Genomic DNA, 20093 nt, shown 5'->3' on the forward strand with positions numbered 1-20093 from the left:
TGAGTCAGGAAGAGGAGGACCTATTCAGGGAAGGCTTCTGGAATGAGATGAGAGTTTAATAAGGCTTTGCAGGGTGAGAGTGGTCATCTGGCTGATATGCAAGGGGAAGGACTTCCAGGACAGAGGAAGGATGTGGTCTAGAGGTTGGTGGCAAGAAAAGATCAAGGTACAAACTACGCAAGAACAGCTGAGGCACATCACTTTAGCATGGGGGGGGTGGGGTATTTGAGAGAATAAGGATGTCTCCATTCCTCTGTTGGGTTAAATTATAACTAGCAACTTACAAACCTTGCACTGAATTATTACTGAGCTTGACTTTGGTTCCAAGCAATTCTACTGTGCCAACACTGATTAGTTTATTCCCCTCAAAATTATGTAAAATTTAAAAAATGCTCATGCTTGAGAGAAGGCAATCTAGTTCTGTGGTAAGTTAGCATGCTTGAGTGTAGACAGACTTTTGCATTGCAGGTTTTTGCAATAAGAGGCATCTAATTAGGCAATGAACTCCATCTTCCTGGAAACTGAATTGAAATACAAATGCAATACATAACGTTGGCCGAAATTGTGAAAAAATAAATTGAGAACCAGAAGGCCATTGCATGTCCACACAGAGTAGGAGGTTGAGTGATTGTTTCCAGATATGCTCTAAGGCTAGTGCAGAGAGATGGGAGATGGCGAACTTATTATCACAAGCTAGATGATTATTGATGCTTCCCTCCAATGTGCAGATCAAGATACCCTGAAGTGTTAACTTTCCAGCACTGCCTGAATTGCTAGAAAAACGATCAAACATCCTGCAGCTGTCGCATAATAAATATTCAAGAGTTGAGTCCTTTCATGCATGAAAACAAACCATCACAATATAATCTGGTGACTGGGACTTTGGAAATTCTCACTCTCAAGATAAAGAGGACTTCACACCATACCAAGTTGAATCCACCCTCTTTAGAGAGGTTATCCATGAGTAACAGCATGGCATAGTGGATAGAGCATGGGCTTGGGAGTCAGTAGGTCATGGGTTCTAATCCCTACTCTATTTGTCTGCTGTGTGACCTTGGGCAAGTCATTTCACTTCTCTGTGCCTCAGTTTCCTCATCTGTAAAATGGGGATTGAGACTGTGGGCCCCACATGGGACAGGGACTGTGCCCAACCTGATTTGCTTGAATCTACCCCAGCACTTAGTACAGTGCTTGATACATAGTAAGTGCTTAACAAATACCACTATTACTACTGTTGTTATTAATTATTGTATTTGATAGGCAATGCACCATTTGTTCTGTCTTTAGTAATAATAATAATAATAATGATGGCATTTATTAAGCACTTACTATGTGCAAAGCACTGTTCTAAGTGCTGGGGAGGTTACAAGGTGATCAGGTTGTCCCATGGGGTCTCACAGTTTCATCCCCATTTTACAGATGAGGTCACTGAGGCACAGAGAAGTGAAGTGACTTGCCCAAAGTCACACAGCTGACAATTGTTGGAGCCGGGGTTCGAACCCATGACCTCTGACTCCAAAGCCCGGGGTCTTTCCACTGAGCCATGCTGCTTCTCTTTAGTAACCTTCATGGCCCTGGAAGAGCCCCTTTAAAGAAGCCAGTCCCACAAAGTACAATGTTCTAACATTAGCTCAACCAGGTACTGAACAGTACATTCACAGAGAAACACATACATAACATCCACAGGCCTACATGTTCATTCCAGAATCCCAAAGGATGAAAAAGGGAATTGACATTCCAAACAATGAAAATATTAAAAAGAGAAAAGGATAATAATTTGTGCCTCACAGGGATAGTGTAAGGATAAAATGAAATAAAAGATGTAATGGTACTTTGAGTTGTAGGAATGAAAGTGCTCTAAAAGTCCAAGATCATCATTATTATTATTACTGTTATTATTGGTATTGTTTTTATTCCAAATTAAAGAGGCTGATAAGCAGGAAGCAATACAGCTGAAAGTATCAGAGGGTTCAATAGGCCTTTGCAAAGAGTAGGTGGGTGTTAAAAGAGTGAAGAGTGTGGGTTGGGTTGTAATATGAGATCAACCAGATTAGGTAGGTGGGTTGAATAAGAGAGACTAGATGAGGATAATGTCAAGGTTGCAAGTGTGTGAGACAGAGATTACAGTGGTGCTGTCTACAGTGATAGGAAAGTCAGGCAGAGGACAGGGTTTGGGTGGAGAGATGAGGAGTTCTGTTTGGAAAGGTTAAGTTTGATGTGTTCATGGGACATCCAAGTAGAGATGTCCTAAAGACAGGAAGGAGGACATGTGAGAACATAGAGAAGGATAGCGATCAGGGCAGGTGTGGTAGATTTGGAAATCATCTGTGTAAAGATGGTAATTGAAACTGTGGGAGCATTTACTGTGTAAGAATGTAAGATAGTCATGTAATGGACTCAGAAAAGAGACTTCATTTTGAGGCTAACAAAGCCATTGAGGAAAAGAAGTGGAGTGCCAGAAAAAAAAAATAGACTAAGTTAGTAACCATCTGGGAAGAAGGGATGGAAGGAGGAAAGAAAAGGGAACTAAGGATTGAGATCAAGGTCTTTGATTTCGAAAGATTTCTGGGCCTCCCCTGCAGGTGACTGTTTAGAGGCTCATGCTTTCAAATTTTCTGTTAAACCAAGTGGTCAATATTTTCTTAACTCACTGTCCGGATAAAATACTTTGGAAGTGAAAAGTTTTGACGCTGCTTCCTCACCCTTCTCCAAGTTCGCCACTGTCACTTTTATTGGGTAGGTTGTTGTTAGTCCCAGTGATGATCTACCTGCATCCTAAAGCAGACGAGCCAAGCTTAAAGGGTCTATCTGTAAATCCAAACTCTAAGTCCGAGGATATTTCCCAACAGAAAGTACTGGAATAATAAAAGTCCACTGGCTATGGCAAATGACCAAAACAACAGATCCGAGTCAGTGTTCAGCTTTTCCAACAGAAATTTCCAGAATAATAAAATAAAGAGTCCACTTTCTGGGACAAATGACCCAAACAACGGATCTGTGTCAGTGTTGCTTGAAAGTCAATGCTAGAGAAGAGAGCCCTGCAAAATTACTAGGATTACTGGCGCTCAGAAAGCTGGTAAAATCCTGCCCTAATAATTTCCAGCCTCTAAAATCCCTCCCTCACAGGCACCTTGGGGATCCCAGTCTATTTTGAGGGAAACTTTTTAACACTAAACTTTCCACATTGTCCAGGAAAGCCTTTAGAGAGAAGCTGGGGACTCATGAAATGATGAAACGATATTTATTCAGCCTTCTGCTGCCTGTTGAAACTTCTAGGCTCCAAGTGACAGCTGAGAATAAAACTCAATCTGTTCAGACCACTCCTGCAGGTTGTGGAAAATGGTGAAATACATCCTCCGGAAAATCGGAGCTCTGAAGCCTCTTCTCTCTGACCCTGTCCACTTTCTCCACAGCCTTCCCGAGATACTGGACATAAAAGAGAACAGTCAGACCTGTTGTCTTCAACCGTGGGCATAGATGGCTGGAGAAAAGGGTTGAGATTATTTAAATGTAAGCTATATCGAGGGAAACAAACTTTCCCACAAATGTTCATTAGACTTCTTCAGAAACAGTCCCATCAAGGAAAAAGTCTCAAGATTTTTTTTCCTTACTGCTTTCTGCAAAGATGCTGATTAGAGTTTCTGCTATGGGTGCATTTAACTCTTTTTCTTGTTTTTTTTCCAGCAAAATTCTGGCAGAGGCAGACCAAAAAATAGCTCTTAATACTTGCCCAAAGAATGTGCCAATTTAGTTTGGCATTAATGGATAATGAAGAAAATTGGAGCTTTAAGACTATTTCTGGCTATTTCTGCATAAATGCTATTTGAATTCCAGCTTTAAAAAAGGGTTCTGACAAAGACTGCAATATACAAAGCCTGCAATTTGAAATGTATTCATCTCTTTGAAGGCCTCACCTTTCAGAGCAGGTAATCAAAAGTCACCTTGTCTGACTTGAGGACTGAATGAACATAACCCCAAATGAAAGGGAGAACTGGTAATTAAATTACCTAGTGAATATATACTGTTTAGACAGGTAAACTGGATCAGAGAAGCAGTGTGGTGTTATGGAAAGAGCACAGGGCTGGAAGTCAGAGGACCCGGGTTCCAGTCTCAGCTCGGCCCCAGGCTGGCTGTGTGACCTTGGGAAAGTCACAAGTTCTTGGTTTCTCAGTTTCCTCATCTGTAAAATGTGGATTTAATACCTCTTCTTCCTCCTACTTAAATTGTGAGCCCATTTTGGACAGGGACAGGGCCTGATCATCATCATCATCATCATCAATCGTATTTATTGAGCGCTTACTGTGTGCAGAGCACTGTACTAAGCGCTTGGGAAGTACAAGTTGGCAACATACAGAGACGGTCCCTACCCAATAGTGGGCTCACAGTCTAAAAGGGGGAGACAGAGAACAAAACCAAACATACTAACAATAAAAAAACAAAATAAAATAAATAGAATATGCCTGATGGCATATATTGTATCGACCTCAGTGCTTAGTACAGTGCTTGGTACATACTAAAATCTTAACACATCCCAATTATTAGTGGCTTTTTTTTCAGATAGTCCCAAAAAATCTTAAATTATCCAGATTGGCTAGCAAAAGGATCAGGGAATTCTAACGCTTCCCTTCACTGCGTGTAAATCAAGTTGCCTTTTGATTCAAAGATGGCTCTACTGATTGTGAGATTGCATCCATGAGTGTCCTTGTAGCTGAGAGAGAATCTCTTCTACCCTTGCACACAGTGTCCATGAATAATAATAATTATAATAACGATGATGATGGTATTTGTTAAGCACTTACTATGTACAAAGCACTGTTCTAAGTGCTGGGGGGATACAAGGTGATCAACTTGTCCCATGTGGGGCTCACAGTCTTAATCCCCATTTTACAAATGAGGGAACTGAGGCACAGAGAAGTCAAGTGACTTGCCCAAAGTCACACAGCTGACAATTGGCGGAACCGGGATTTGAACCCGTGACCTCTGACTCCAAAGTCCGTGCTCATTCCACTGAGCCACGCTGCTTCTCTGCATCTCATGAAGATACAGTATTGCATCTTTTCTGGGTCCTGAACATACTGCCCATTGTTGGGTAGGGACCGTCTCTGTATGTTGCCAATTTGTACTTCCCAAGGGCTTGGTACAGTGCTCTGCACACAGTAAGCGCTCAATAAATATGAATGAGTGAATGAATACTGGGTGAGCACTGCTTAGGTACCCATGGTGAAGAGGGGTATGGCATATATCCTACTGCCAAGGGGATATGGGCTTGATGTGTTTTGGCTGGAATGGTTTGCACTGAGTCATCCACACTTTCATTCAGTGTCCCCTTGCCTCGCAGATTTAACTGTAGACCCTACAGAGAGCAATCCTTGTATCTTTCTTACAGCAGTGTGGTCTAGTGGAAAGAGCACAGGTCTCGGGGTCAGAGGACCTGGGTTCTGTCTGCTGTGTGACCTTGGGCAAGTCACTTCACTTCTATAGGCCCCAGTTGCCTCATCTATAAGATGGAAATTTAGACTGTGAGGCCCATGTGGGACAGGGATTGTGTCCATTATCTTTTATCTACCTCAGCGCTTAATACAGTGCTTGGCACATAGTACTAAACAAGTACCATAATCATTATCATTATTATTATTATTATAGCCTTTAATGGGAGCAATGTCTCAGTAGAATAGAGTTCTTTCAGGGACCGGTAGCCCCAGAAACACAAGATTGTGTTCAAAATATGGGAAATAGGCCTTGTTTTTCCAAAGTGGCTATCCCTTTGTTGTGCATTAAAGAGTTGTACCTATGTCTAAGAGTTTAGTTAGCTGGACTTGAAGAACCACCATCTGGGTGGACATAAAAACCTGATCACCTTTAAAGTTAATAGATTGCTCTTCCGGGCAGAAAGAACAACAGAGCTATCTCATTGTGGTAACGAACCAGATGTTCATTTTCATTCACCGTGCAATTTTGTATTTCCACAGTTTTATTTTCTTCAATTAGACAACCCCTCTCCACCGACCTCAGGAGGGCCTATTTATCTTGCCTTCAGTGACTCATTTTGTGCTGCTTGCTTTAAAGAATATTGGATCATGCTGGAACATGAACACATACAGACACACGACACACACATATTCTCCTTTGGCTTGGGAAGAAAAAAGGATTATAAATGGGTTCAAAATAGCCAACCAAAGCCATCATATTCAGAGTCTATTTGACTTGCTAGCTAAGTATGATGAGCCCCTGCTTCTATTCTGCCTCATTAATGCCCATTATCGTAACGGGACACTGCCCAGACTGTCTATAATATGAAAGGCTAAAGGCCAGATCATCTCCTTGGTAGCAATATAAATAGTTATATATTGAACAGCTGCATGCCGGCCTTACTCAGCAATGGGTGTCATCTATTTACTGTAGGGTCAAGCCCTGTTAATTTTCACCTAGCCATACATCAAATTCTAATGTGTTTTGAACCTGGTCCCCTTGGCAAACACAGGCAATTTTTTAATGACTCCATTTTTGGAACAACAGAATGACGAAAAGAAATGTTAAATTCAGGAAGCGAGGGTTGAAAGCTTTCGGTTCCATGAAGGGGTCGTACATTTTTTACTATGGCTTGTTATTCAGGAGAAATCCTTCAAGATGATATATCTGAGACCAGTCTCTTATGTCTTCAGGACAATCTGCTTTCCATATTGAATTACCAGGTCTTTCAATCTGACAAGTAGGGGGAAGAGGGACGGGAGAGGGAGAGAGAAGAAGGAGGAGGGACTTTCCATGAAGTTGGAGAGGAAGGAACCCAGGTTGACCATGACAGCAAGCATGGTTTCCTCCAAAACCAAAATGTGTGTGGATGAACCTGCTGCATGCTGGGGGGAAACCAATCAGAAGGAACATGTTATAAGCAGCAGCATAGTGGATAGAGCATGGGCTTAGGACTCGGAAGGTCATGTGTTCTAATCCTGACTCTGTCATTTGTCTGCTGAATGACCTTGGGCAAGTCACTTCAGTTCTCTGTGACTCAGTTAACTCACCTGTAAAATGGGGGGTTGAGGCTGTAGGCCCCAGGTGAAATATGGCTGTGTCCAATCTGATTTTCTTAAATCCACCCCAGTGCCTAGTACAGTATCTGGCACTTAATAATAATAATAATAATGGCATTTATTAAGTGCTTACTATGTGCGAAGCACTGTTCTAAGTGCTGGGAAGGTTACAAGGTGATCAGGTTGTCCCACAGGGGGCTCACAATCTTAATCTCCATTTTACAGATGAGGCAACTGAGGCACAGAGAAGTTAAGTGACTTGCCCAAAGTCACACAGCTGACAATTGGCGGAGCTGGGATTTGAACCCATGAACTGTGACTTCAAAGCCTGGGCTCTTTCCATTAGTGAGTGCTTAACAAATACCACAACCTTGCTGTAAATTAAACTCTTAGAATGAGTGAAGGAAGATCAGATGGGGCACTAAAGACCACCGTAATCCATGTAATCCAATCAGACATAGTTTAGGCAGTACGTACCCCTGTTGGGTATCCTGTTAAACTCAAAACTCATGTTTTCTGTAATGCTATCTTCTGAACAATTAGGCATCAGAGAAGAATACCCCAACTCGATTCATTCATTCATTTATATCTATTAAGCGCTTATTGTGTACAAAGCACTGTACTAAGAGCTTGGGAGAGTACACTATAACAGACTCATTCTCTGCCCACAGCAAGCTCACAGTCTTTGAAATGGTCTCACAGTCTAGATCCACATCAAACTAAGAAAATGCAGGAGTCACTATATGTGGCAGCCCCTAAGCGGCATCCTTTTAAGGGCAGGGGCCCTTGGAATTAGACTGTCACTCACCATGGGAAATAACCACCAAAGATGCTAGCAGCCCCGATACCCCACTCTAGAGGATTCCATAGAGGTTTGTTTGTCCCTTGTTGTCCTGGGGAGGCTCTGCTTCTTCTGATGAGTCAGGATGACTGATTATTTCAGCTCCCTAGCTACCTAAAGTTAATCATTGATATAACAGTCCCTAGGTCACTAACTAGATAATGGACATCTCTCTCTACCTCTCTCTCTCTCTCACATACACACACACATACACAAAAAAAAAAATCAGATAAAAACATACCTAAATGCAAAGGTGCTAGCCTTTCATTTTTAGTGTGGAGATGAAAAAGGGTCAGAGATTTTAGTAGGGAGGGGTGAAAGGAGAAGCTTCCAAGAGCTGTCAGGACAGAAATCCACATTTTGGGTCTTTTCAGCTCTGACTGGAAACTCTCAACTCTGGCAAAGTCAAGCAATCAGTGTTCTCTATTGAGCACTTACTGTGGGCAAGCACTATAATAAGTGCTTGCAGAAAGTATGATACAATAAAGTAGACACAACCCCCTCCCAAAGGGAGGGAATGTGCCTGTTTATTGTGGCATTGTACTCTTCCAAGCACTTAATACAGTGCTCTGCACACAATAAGTACTCAATAAATACAATTGAATAAATGAATGAATGAACAAGATCTTACAAATTCAAGGGATGAAACCTGGGATGAGGGAGATTGGGAGATCAACTCAAACAGTTAGTGGGGTGACCGCCCGCATCGTCCCGACCGGTACCTAGCCTAAATATCCTACGACGCAGCAGACTATGACAATATGTATATATTATGTTTGGATCGGGGTGAAAGTAAAAAAGGTTTGAGCTGCATGACTAAGATGTCACATGCATCATGTCAAACATTGCATCTTATGATGACATCACAGGCTGGGTCGGAGGCTGGGATTCCCAGCCCCTTCCTAACCTCCACCTACGGAACAGGGGACAGAAACCCCAAGGAAGCAATCCCTCTGCTTATCCTGCTAAACCCAGAGCACTTTTCTCCACTGCCTGGTGGGAGCACGGGCCACGATCCAGATGGCCCAAGGACTACAGACCTGGGCTGGACCCTCCCACTTAGATCCTTGTCTGAATTCATTCATTCAATTGTATTTATTGAGTGCTTACTGTGTGCAGAGCACTGTACTAGGTGCTTGGGAGGTACAATTCAGTAACAAATAGAGACAATCCCTGCCCACAATGGACTCACAGTCTAGAAGGGGGGAGACAGACAAGTAAACAGGCATCAGTAGCATCATTATAAATAGAATTATATATCTATATGTACACATCATTAATAAAAATAAATATAATTATAAATATGTACATATATACACAAATGCTGTGGGGCAGGGAGGGGGATAAAGCAAAAGGAGCGAGTTGCGGTGATGGGAGGTGAAGGGGGCAGAAGAAGAGGGGGGCTTAACCTGGGAAGGCCTCCTGGAGGAGGTGAGCTCTCAGTAGGGCTTTGAAGGGAGGAAGAGAGCTAGTTTGGCAGGGAGGGAGGGCATTCCAGGCCAGAGGCAGGTCGTGGGCCAGGGCTCGATGGTGGGACAGGTGAGAATGAGGCACATTGAGAAGGTTAGCACCAGAGGAGTGGAGTGTGTGGGCTAGGATGTAGGAGAGCGCTTAGTACAGTGCTCTGCACACAGTAAGCGCTCAATAAATACAATTGATGATGATGATGATGATGATGAGAGAAAGGAGGTGAGGTAAGAAGGGGCAACATGATGGAGAGCCTTGAAGCCAATAGCGAGGAGTTTTTGCTTGATATGACACTGTACTAAGTTCTGGGGTTGATGCAAGATATCAAATCGGTCTTGGTCACTTACCACATGGAACTCACAGTCTAAATAGGAAAAAGTAGATTTAATACCCATTTTACAGATGACAAAACTGAGGCACAGAGTAGCTAGGAGACTTGTCCAAGGTCACATAGCGCAGAAGTGGACGAGCCAGGATTAGAACCCAAGTCCTCAGACTCCCAGATCCATACTCTTTCCACTAGGCCACACTGTTTCTCAATAGTAAATGAATACCCATTCATTAATTATTTTCTCAATAGGAGAGCAAAGCACAGTGGGGACCCCAGATTAAAAGAAATACAGCCCAAAATAAGGTAAAAATTGAATATAGCCTATAAATCTATTTATGCCTTGACTGTAGGCTGTTTAATTACTGAAGTCTCTCAAAACAGCATATATAGTATATAGCTTGGGAATGTTGTTCTAAATAGATAAGGTCTGTGCCATTCTTTCAGCACTTCCATGTCTCCTTAAACATTGACATTTTCACAACACAAGTAGTATTTACATACATCTCTCTATATACTATTACTTCCTCCTAAATGTAAGAGATTTTAAACTCCCTGAGTTCAGGGACCATGCCTCCTAGTTCCACTGTACTCTCCAAACTGCTTAATACAATGTTCTATACATTGTAAGCACTCAAGGAATGCTATTGGACATTTGGTTGATTCTTGAAAGACGACAAATGTGGGCTTGACCAGTGAGGGAAGAGGATACCAACTACAGCAGTCCCTCTCACCTTCCCCAACCCTCCCCTCACGCCCTCCGCAGTAATTTTCCTAGGTTTGGAATTGAGTCACGACCTGTGACTGTTAATCCTAATTGTTTTAAATTACAACTTGAGAGCTGGAGGTCATCCTTAAGGGGCCGTGGGGGTTGGTGAAGGTGAGGACAGGAAGCAGAGAAGGATCCTATGCCACCCCCACCTCTAGGACATCTGGAATACAAATCCCAGGAACACACAGGGCAGGGATGTGCAAATGCAATGGAGGGAACCACGGGCCTCAGAATCAGAGATCCTGGTTCTAATCCTGGCTCCTCCACTGTCTGCCATATAACCTTGGGCAAGTTATAATAATAATAATAATAATAATAGCATTTATTAAGCACTTACTATGTGCAAAGCACCGTTCTAAGCGCTGGGGAGGTCACAAGGTGATCAGGTTGTCCCACTGGGGGCTCACAGTCTTAATCCCCATTTTACAGATGAGGTAACTGAGGCACAGAGAAATTAAGTGACTTGCCCAAAGTCACATAGCTGACAATTGGCGGAGCTGGGATTTGAACCCATGACCTCTGACTTCAAAGCCCGTGCTCTTTCCACTGAGCCACACTGCTTCCCTGTTCCTTAATCAATCAATCAATCAATCAATCCTTAGTTGCCTCATTAGTGAAATAGGGATTAAGGGTTGTGAGCCCCATATGGGACCATGGACTGTGTCCAACCTGATACACTTGTATCTACCCCGGCACTTAGTACAGTACCTGGCATGTAGTAAGCACTTAACACATACCAAAACCACATTCCCAGTGCAGTGATAAGAATTTTCCATCTGGAGCCAGGCCAGTTCACGTGAACTGAGGGACTGGACAAAGTGAGAGATTGGCCACATGTGGGAGAGAGATAAAATCCTTTACCTGGGGAAATGTACATATATACACTTGTATATATCTATATACGTTTGCACGTATTCATTATTTATTTATTTATTTTACTTGTACATATTTATTCTATTTATTTTATTTTGTTAATATGTTTTGTTTTGTTCTCTGCCTCGCCCCTTCTAGACTGTGAGCCCACTGTTGGGTAGGGACCGTCTCTATATGTTGCCAACTTGTACTTCCCAAGTGCTTAGTACAGTGCTCTGCACACAGTAAGCACTCAATAAATGCAATTGATTGATTGATTGATGAAAGAGTCCTCACCTGTTCAGACTAACCTTATAGGGAAGCTGCTCCAGCCCCCAATCATCCAGGTTGTCCTCTAATTAATAGTAAGAATTATGGTATTTGTTAAGCGCTTACTATGTGCCAGGCACTGTACTAAGCTCTGGGGTGAATATGAGCAAATCGGGTTGGATACAGTCCCTCTCGCACTTGGGGCTCACAGTCTCACTCCCCATTTTGCAGATGTGGTAACAGACACAGAGAAGTTAAGTAACTTGCCCAAGGTCACACAGCAGACTCTCTTCTGACTCCCAGGACTGTGCTCTATCAACTACATCATGCTGCTTCTTAAAATGATGTAACCAGAAGTGCGTACAGTATCCCAGGAGGGAACGTACTATGTTTAGCAATAATACTAGTCGTAATACTAATACTATGCTTCATAATAATAATCCTGGCTCCACTACCTGTGTGACCTTGGGCAAGTCACTTCACTTCTCTGGGCCTCAGTTACCTCATCTGTAAAATAGGGGTTAAGACTGTGAGCCCCATGTGGGACATGGACTGTGACCAACTTGATTAACTTGTATCTATGTATCTATATCTATTCTATTTATTTTATTTTGTTAATATGTTTGGTTTTGTTCTCTGTCTCCCCCTTCTAGACTGTGAGCCCACTGTTGGGTAGGGACTGCCTCTATATGTTGCCAACTTGTACTTCCCAAGTGCTTAGTACAGTGCTCTGCACACAGTAAGCGCTCAATAAATACGATTGATTGAATGATTGATTGATCTATGCAAAGCATAGTATAGTGCCTGACACCTAGTCAGCACTTAAATCCCATAAAAATTTATATCACAAATGATACCATTTCCTCTGTTTCTTGGGTAATGAAAGTGTAATTAATGATGGTATTTGTTAAACGCTTACTATGTGCGGAGCACTAATGACTAAGCATCATTTATCCTGGCTATTTAAAATGCACCCAAAGTTGATTGGAAAGTGTTACAATAATAATAATAACTGTGGTATTTGTTCAGCACTTACTATGTGCCAAGCACTGTTCTAAGTACTAAGGCAGATCCAGGATAATCAGGTTGTCCCACGTGGGGCTCATGGTCTTAATCCTCATTTTACAGATGAGGGAACTGAAGTACAGAGAAGTTAAGTGGTTTGCCCAAGGTCACACAGTAGACAAGTGGCAGAGACTGGATTAGAACCCACATCCTCTGACTCCCAAGCTCATGCTCTTTCCACTAAGCCACGCTAAAAGCCTGGGCATAAGCATAAAGCCAGGCTTTTCTTCAGGAGGATCCCAAAGTCTTACAAGGCTTTAGTTTGGCAGACTGGCCATTTATTATTATTAATGATTAAAAACAATAATAATTTTGGTATATTAAGCACTCTCTATGTTCCAAGCACTATACTAAGCATGGGGGTAGATACAGTATATGCAGACCGGACGTAGTCTCTGTTTCACATGAGACTCAATCGAAGCCATTTTCTGGAATGGTTCAGCTGCCTACAATGTAGGACACTGACAACCATGAGAGAGAGGAAATTCCTGGAGAACTCTGAGGAGAAATTAACAGCCCTTGCTCCTACAGTGACACAGCTGCTGATGTCCACACAACACAAACAGAGCCTCTCACAGTTTCTCCTGAAATGCCAACCCATCCAATTCCCCCAAAACTGCTACTCCGGGAATTTCACTAAAAAGGAACAGCATAACTAATCTGGCCAATATTGGAAACTATAACTTCTGAAGATGGAAATACAGTGTTTCAGGAAACCATGCTCTGCAGGAATTTGATTCCTAAAAGGCTCCCGATAATTTTCTCTTTGGGCCTAAGGAGTTAGCAATTTAAATACACAAAGATGTTGGGAAACCGGATCACTGTAAAAGCATGTAATTAACTTTGCTGGAGACATCCAGGCACATAATAAAAACCTCCATTCCCTGCCAATCATAACACTTGTAAAAAAAAAAAAAAGAAAAATGTATGTCAAACAGTTGGGCTCAAGCAAAGAATGTGTTTTATTTTGGTCAGGTATTCTTCCCTCCATGTGTTTTGGATCAAACGTTGAGGAAGGTCAACTGAAATCTAAGGAAAATATTGGCAGGCTCTGCAGCGAGTCCTCCAGCACATCTGGGAACCTCTGTCAAGCATTAATTCAGTATCCTGGACTCCAAGGATGGCCAATTTATTAACTGATTTTCCAGGGACAGGCTTTGCAATCCATATGGCATACCAAGGCCTAGAAGAAACATTCTAGAGGAACCCACGTATATGTGTCATGTATGTGTGCATATCCCCAAGCCCTGCCCCTTGAACAAAGTTGGAGACCGTCAACATTCAGAAATAGAGTTGGTGTCGTAACCTTAAAAAAATAAAGAGTCAATGTACTAGATCATGGCAGTTACTAATGGCTCCGTCCTCGGAGCTAAATTCTTAATGAGGTCATTAACTCAATACATTTGTATTTATTGAGTGCTTACTGTGTGCAAAGCATTCATTCTTTCAATTCAATTAAATTTAATTGACTTAATTTATTAAATTTCAATACGATTAAATTCAATCGTATTTATTGAGCACTTACTGTGTGCAGAGCACTATTCTAAGCGCTTGGGAAGTACAAGTTGGCAACATATAGAGACAGTACCTACCCAACAACGGGCTCACGGTCTAGAAGGGGGAGACAGACAACAGAACAAAACATGTAGACAGGTGTCAAAGTCTTCAGAACAAAAAGAATTGAAGCTATATATACATCATTAACAAAATAAATAGAATAGTAAATATGTACAAGTAATAGAGTATTAAATCTGTACAAATATAAATATATATATATATATATATACACACACACACACACGTAAGTACTGTGGAGAGGGGAAGGAGGTAGGGCGGGGGATGGGGAAGAGGAGAGGAAAAAGAGGGCTCAGTCTGGGAAGGCCTCTTGGAGGAGGTGAGCTCTCAGTAGGGCTTTGAAGGGAGGAAGAGAGCTAGCTTGGTGGATGTGCAGAGGGAGGGCATTCCAGGCCAAGGGGAGGATGTGGGCCGGGGTCGACGGTGGGACAGGCGAGAACGAGGCACAGTGAGGAGGTTAGCGGCAGAAGAGCGGAGGGTGCGGGCTGGGCTGTAGAAGGAAAGAAGGGAGGTGAGGAAGGAGGGGGCGAGGTGATGGACAGCCTTGAAGCCCAGGGTGAGGAGTTTTTGCTTGATTCGTAGGTTGACGGGAAGCCACTGGAGATTTTTGAGGAGGGAAGTAACATGCCCAGAGCATTTCTGCACAAAGATGATCCAGGCAGCAGAGTGAAGTACAGACTGAAGTGGAGAGAGACAGGAGAATGGGAGATCAGAGAAGAGGCTGATGCAGTAATCCAGTCGGGATAGTATGAGAGCACTGCACTAAGCACTTGGGAGAGTACAGTATTGACAATAAACAGACACATTTCCTGCCCATAATGAGCTTAAAGCCTAAAGAATAATAACTGTAGCATTTATTAAGAATTTACTAAGTGCCAGACACTGTACTAATAATGGACTAGATACAAGGAAATCAGGTTTACACAGTCCCTGTCCCACAGAGGGATCACAGTCTTAATCCTCATTTTACAGATGAGGTAAGAGGCACAGAGAGATTAAGCAATTTGCCCAAGGTCACACAGCTTACACGTGGCAGAGCCAGGATTAGAACCCAGGTCCTTCTGAGTCCCAGACCCATGTTCTAACCACTAGACCACACTGGGTCCCACATCACCTACCAATTCTTAGTAATTCTTCCACACTGCAGGCAGGACAAGATTCTAGTCACCATGTGGAGATCAACTGTCTCTCCATCACTTGGGCAGGATCATAGATCCAGGTCATTTTCCTTCAGCTCTTTTTGGGGGTGGATTCATTCATTCAATCATATTTATTGAGTGCTTACTGTGTGCAGAGCACTGTACTAAGAGCTTGGGAAGTACAAGTTGGCAACATAGAGGTGGATGCACCCTCTCGTACTGATGCACATCTCTCAGTTATTTCACCAAATTTCACCAAAGGGGAAACGAACAGTCAGTCATATTTATTGAGCACTTACTGCGGGCAGAGCACTGTACTTAGCATTTGGGAGAGTACAACAGAGTTGCTAAACATGTTCCCTACCCACAATGACTTAACAGCCTAACAAGGGAGAAGTCTAGAGGAGGAGCCCAGAAAGAATACATTCTGGAAAGAGAGAGGCACAGGAGCCTGTTTGTTGCTTTGCACTTTATGCTCCTTTGAGTCAAAACATGCATCTCATGCTCTGTGCAGTCCACAGTGTGGCTGCCTGATAAATATTAAGCAGTCAAATAAGGATAGATGATTAGCCCAAGATCACACGGAAAGGTAGTGGCAGGGCTAAGGAGACTGCAATGGTGAACTGCGGCCCCACCCTAATCTCCTGGCCTCATCACCCAGTCTACCTTGGGAAGCCTGATATGAGTGGCGGGAACCCGGCCCAGCAGGGAAGACTGCCTGTGGAATTTCTGTTGTTCAGGTGGCCACCCTTCCACATCACTGGACTTTATTCACTCCAGTGCTAAGTTAGGAGAGTGGGGAGTGTCTTTTTCAAACTAATGGTACCACCTTGGTCACTTCCCTGGGCTGGCAGTCATCCGGGGGGCACTGTGGATAATGTGGCCTTGCTTGTACCCACCCCAGTGCTTAGTATGGTGCCTGGTACATAGAAAGTGCTTAACAGATAGCATCATTTAGACCCTCACTGAGTCTTTTTTGCCAGTACAGCTGTTTCTGGGAAAGCTGCGACCACAATGCATAGTGTGGGACTAAGGATATCAAGACTATGACTGGCCTGGGGCTCTCTCCAGGAGCCCTAGGAATGGGCCCAGATCCTGAAATCTGCTTCTTGCAAATTTATTCATTCATTCAATCGTATTTATTGAGAGCTTACTGTGTGCAGAGCACTGTATTAAGAGCTTGGGAAGTACAAGTTGGCAACATATAGACAGTTCCTACCCAGCAGTGGGCTCACAGTCTAGAAGGGGAGGTGAGGGAGAGGGCACAAAATGGATCCAGGAAGTGATCCCAAGAGGCAGCATTCAGGGGTGTCTTGGCCCTATCAAAAAGGGACTAATAATAATAATTATGGTATTTGTTAAGCGCTTCCTATATGTCAGCATTGTTCGAAGTGCTGGGATAGATGCAAATTAATCAGGTTGGACACAGTCCCTGTCCCACATGGGACACACAGTCCTAATCCCCATTTTACAGATGAGGTGACTGAGACCACTAGCACTCAACCATCCCTTTGGGGCAGTAGCTATAGGCCATTTAGGCTGAGGATGACCACATTTGTTTGGAAGAAGTAGATAGTCCATCTAAAAGAGTATGAAACTCCCTCTGGACAGCTAAAGACTCCAAAACTCCAGCACGATGGACCCAGAAAAACTCCTGTGAACACCTGGTGAAGCTCAGAAAAGGCCAGATCAGAAACAGGCTAAGTCCAGCAAGCCATGAGGAGCAGGATCAAGGAAGAACTGGATTTATCAGCACCCTGATGACTCCTCCATCTCCCAGAGAAGCTGCAGGATAGCTCCCTACAAGTCCCTCCCCTTAGAACCAGTCTTCTGGAGAAGGGCCCATGACAGAGGGCCCTGGTTGGGATTCTGAGTTTGACAAATAGCACATGGGGAGGGGCTGGAGGAGAGAGAGCTGGGAGGAAGGGAGGAAGACTAGACTATTAGCTCGTTGGAAGCAGGAATTGTCACTCCTTATTGTTATATTGTACATTCCCAAGCACTTAGTACAGTGCTCTGCACACATTCATTCATTCGATTGTATTTATTGAGAGCTTACTGTATACAGAACATTGTACTAAGTGCTTGGAAAGTACAATACAGCAATAGAGATAATCCCTGCCCACAACGGGTTTACAGTCTAGGGGGCAGAGACAGACATCAAACCAAGTAAACAGGCATCAATATAAATAAATAGAATTATAGATATATACATATATACAGAAGTGCTGCAGGGTAGGAAGGGGGAAGAGCAGAAGGGAGGGGGAGCTGAGGAAAAGGAGAAGGCCTGGGAAGGCCTCTTGGAGGAAATGTACCTTCAGCAGGGCTTTGAAGAGGAGAAGAGTGATTGTTTGGTTTGAGGAGGGAGGGCGTTCCAGGCCAGAGGTAGTACATGGTCCAGGGATCGGCAGAGAGACAGGAGAGATTGAGGCACAATGAAAAGGTTAGCACCAGAGGGATGGAGTGTGCAGGCTGGGATGTAGAAGGAGAGAAGGGAGGTGAGGTAAGAAGGGGTAAGGTAATGGAGAGCTTTGAAGCCAGTAGTGAGGAGTTTTTATTTGACATGGAGGTGAATGGGAAACTACCGGAGATTTTTGAGGAGGGGGGTGACATGCCCTGAACGTTTCTGTAGAAAGATAATCTGGGCAACAGAGTGAAGTACGGACTGAAGTGGGAAAAGGCAGGAAGTTGGGAGGTGAAAAAGAAGGCTGATTCAGTAATCCAGTCAGGATAGGATGAGTGATTGTACTAACGTGGCAGTGGTTTTTATGGAAAGAATCTTGGCAGGTTGCAAAGGTGAGACCAATTATTGAATGAAATAATGAGTGAATGAATGAAAGAAACAGTCCCTCCCTGTCTAGGAAGCCTACATAGCCTAGTGGATAGAGCACAGACCTGGAGGTCAGAAGGACCTGGGTTCTAATTCCGACTCCTCCCCTTGTCTGCTGTGTGACCTTGGGCAGATGACTTCATCTCTGGGACTCAGTTACCTCATCTGTTAAATGGGGAATTAGACTATGAGTCCCATGCTGGATAGGGACTTTGTCCAACCCAATTTGCTAACATTGATCCTAGAGCTTAGTATAGTGCCTGACACATAGTAAGTACCTAACAAATACCACCATTATCATTTCCGGGAGCACAAGTCCCACTAGATGACAAGAAGCTGTGTGGCTTAGTGGCTTAGTGCAATTAGTGTTCTAATTGCAGCTCTGTCACTTTGTGTGGCACTTTGTGCTGTGTGACTTCGGGCAAGTCACTTGACTTCTCTGTGCCTCAATTCCCTCATCTGTAAAGAGAGATTTAAGCCTGTGAGCCTCATGTGGGACAACCTGATTACTTTGTATCTACCCCAGTGCTTAGAACAGTGCTTGGAAGCAGCATGGCTCAGTGGAAAGAGCACGGGCTTGGGAGTCAGAGGTCATGGGTTCTAATCCCAACTCTCCCACTTGTCAGCTGTGTGACTTTGGGCAAGTCACAACTTCTCTGAGCCTCAGTTTCCTCATCTGTAAAATGGGGATTAAAACCGTGAGCCCCATGTGGGACAATGATGATTACCTTGTATCCCCCCAGTGCTTAGAACAGTGCTTGGCACATAGTAAGTGCATAACAAATACCAACATTATTATTATAAGTAAGCACTTAAATACCCTCATTATTACTATTATTACTATTATTATACACCTTACTGAACCCCATCTACAACAACTGTCTGTTAATTTACTATATTGTTGTACATCACCAATGGATGAAGGGCCCTTCACAGGAGCAGAAGGACTGAACTCAAATTTGCATTTTCATAAAACACACATTATAACGTTTTTCCAATGTTCACATTATACTGCAAGGCAGAAAGAAGAGTTTGGGTGGTAGGGGGACATTATCAGATCATAGTGAATGAAATAAAATGTATTTTCCAAGCTCTTAGTACAGTGCTCTGCACACAGTAAGTGCTCAATAAATATGACTGAATGAAAGAATGAAACGAGAGGTATATCGAAGCTGTTTGAGGAGAAGTTGGCAACGTGGTGGGGAAGAATGGAATAGTGGATGGAACATCCATAACCATTAAGATGGATGTTGAGGGAGGGTAAAACACCATGTGGTTCCTCTATGCAGCATCCTGGTGTCCTAGGTAGAGGCAATACTGGGCTGCTTGGTCAGGCTCTGGAGAGGACTTCATATTCTTAAAAGACTTTATATGCTGATCTGATAGTTATGAAGCAAGATTCTATTTCTGTGGCACAGAACAATCTTTGGATATCACTGAAAAAAATACACCAATGCCCATGTAGATGAAAACTTAGTTGTGGAGTCTAGAACAGGGGAAGCAGCATGGCTCAGTGGAAAGAGCACAGGCTTGGGAATCAGAGGTCATGGGTTCGAATCCCAGCTCCGCCACTTGTCAGCTTTCTGACCTTGGGCAAGCCACTTAACTTCTCTGTGCCTCAGTTACCTCATCTGTAAAATGGGGATTAAGACTGTGAGCCCCAAGTGGGACAACCTGATCACCTTGTACCCCCTGCAGCGCTTAGAACAGTGCTTTACACATAGTAAGCGCTTAACAAATACCAAAAAAAAAAATTGATGGTGCAAAAGGAAATTTGTGTGCGTGCATTTGCGCTTGCTCACTTGTGAGCAAGTGTAAAACAAGGTGTTTCTTTTCTAGAGAGGGCTCTAAATTTACACACACACACATACCACCCCCACCCCTCCTTGGACATTTTTCAGACTTTTAATTACCCAACTTGGAAAT

General features: G+C 43.3%; 1 protein-coding gene across 1 annotated transcript in view; it reads left to right on the forward strand.

Annotated features, from left to right (window-relative positions):
- Positions 1-20093, forward strand: part of SGK1 (serum/glucocorticoid regulated kinase 1) — a 172455-nt gene that overhangs the window by 82830 nt on the left and 69532 nt on the right. The window lies entirely within an intron of this gene.

Source organism: Tachyglossus aculeatus, chromosome 2, assembly GCF_015852505.1.
Source record: "Tachyglossus aculeatus isolate mTacAcu1 chromosome 2, mTacAcu1.pri, whole genome shotgun sequence".
Lineage (NCBI taxonomy): Eukaryota > Metazoa > Chordata > Mammalia > Monotremata > Tachyglossidae > Tachyglossus > Tachyglossus aculeatus.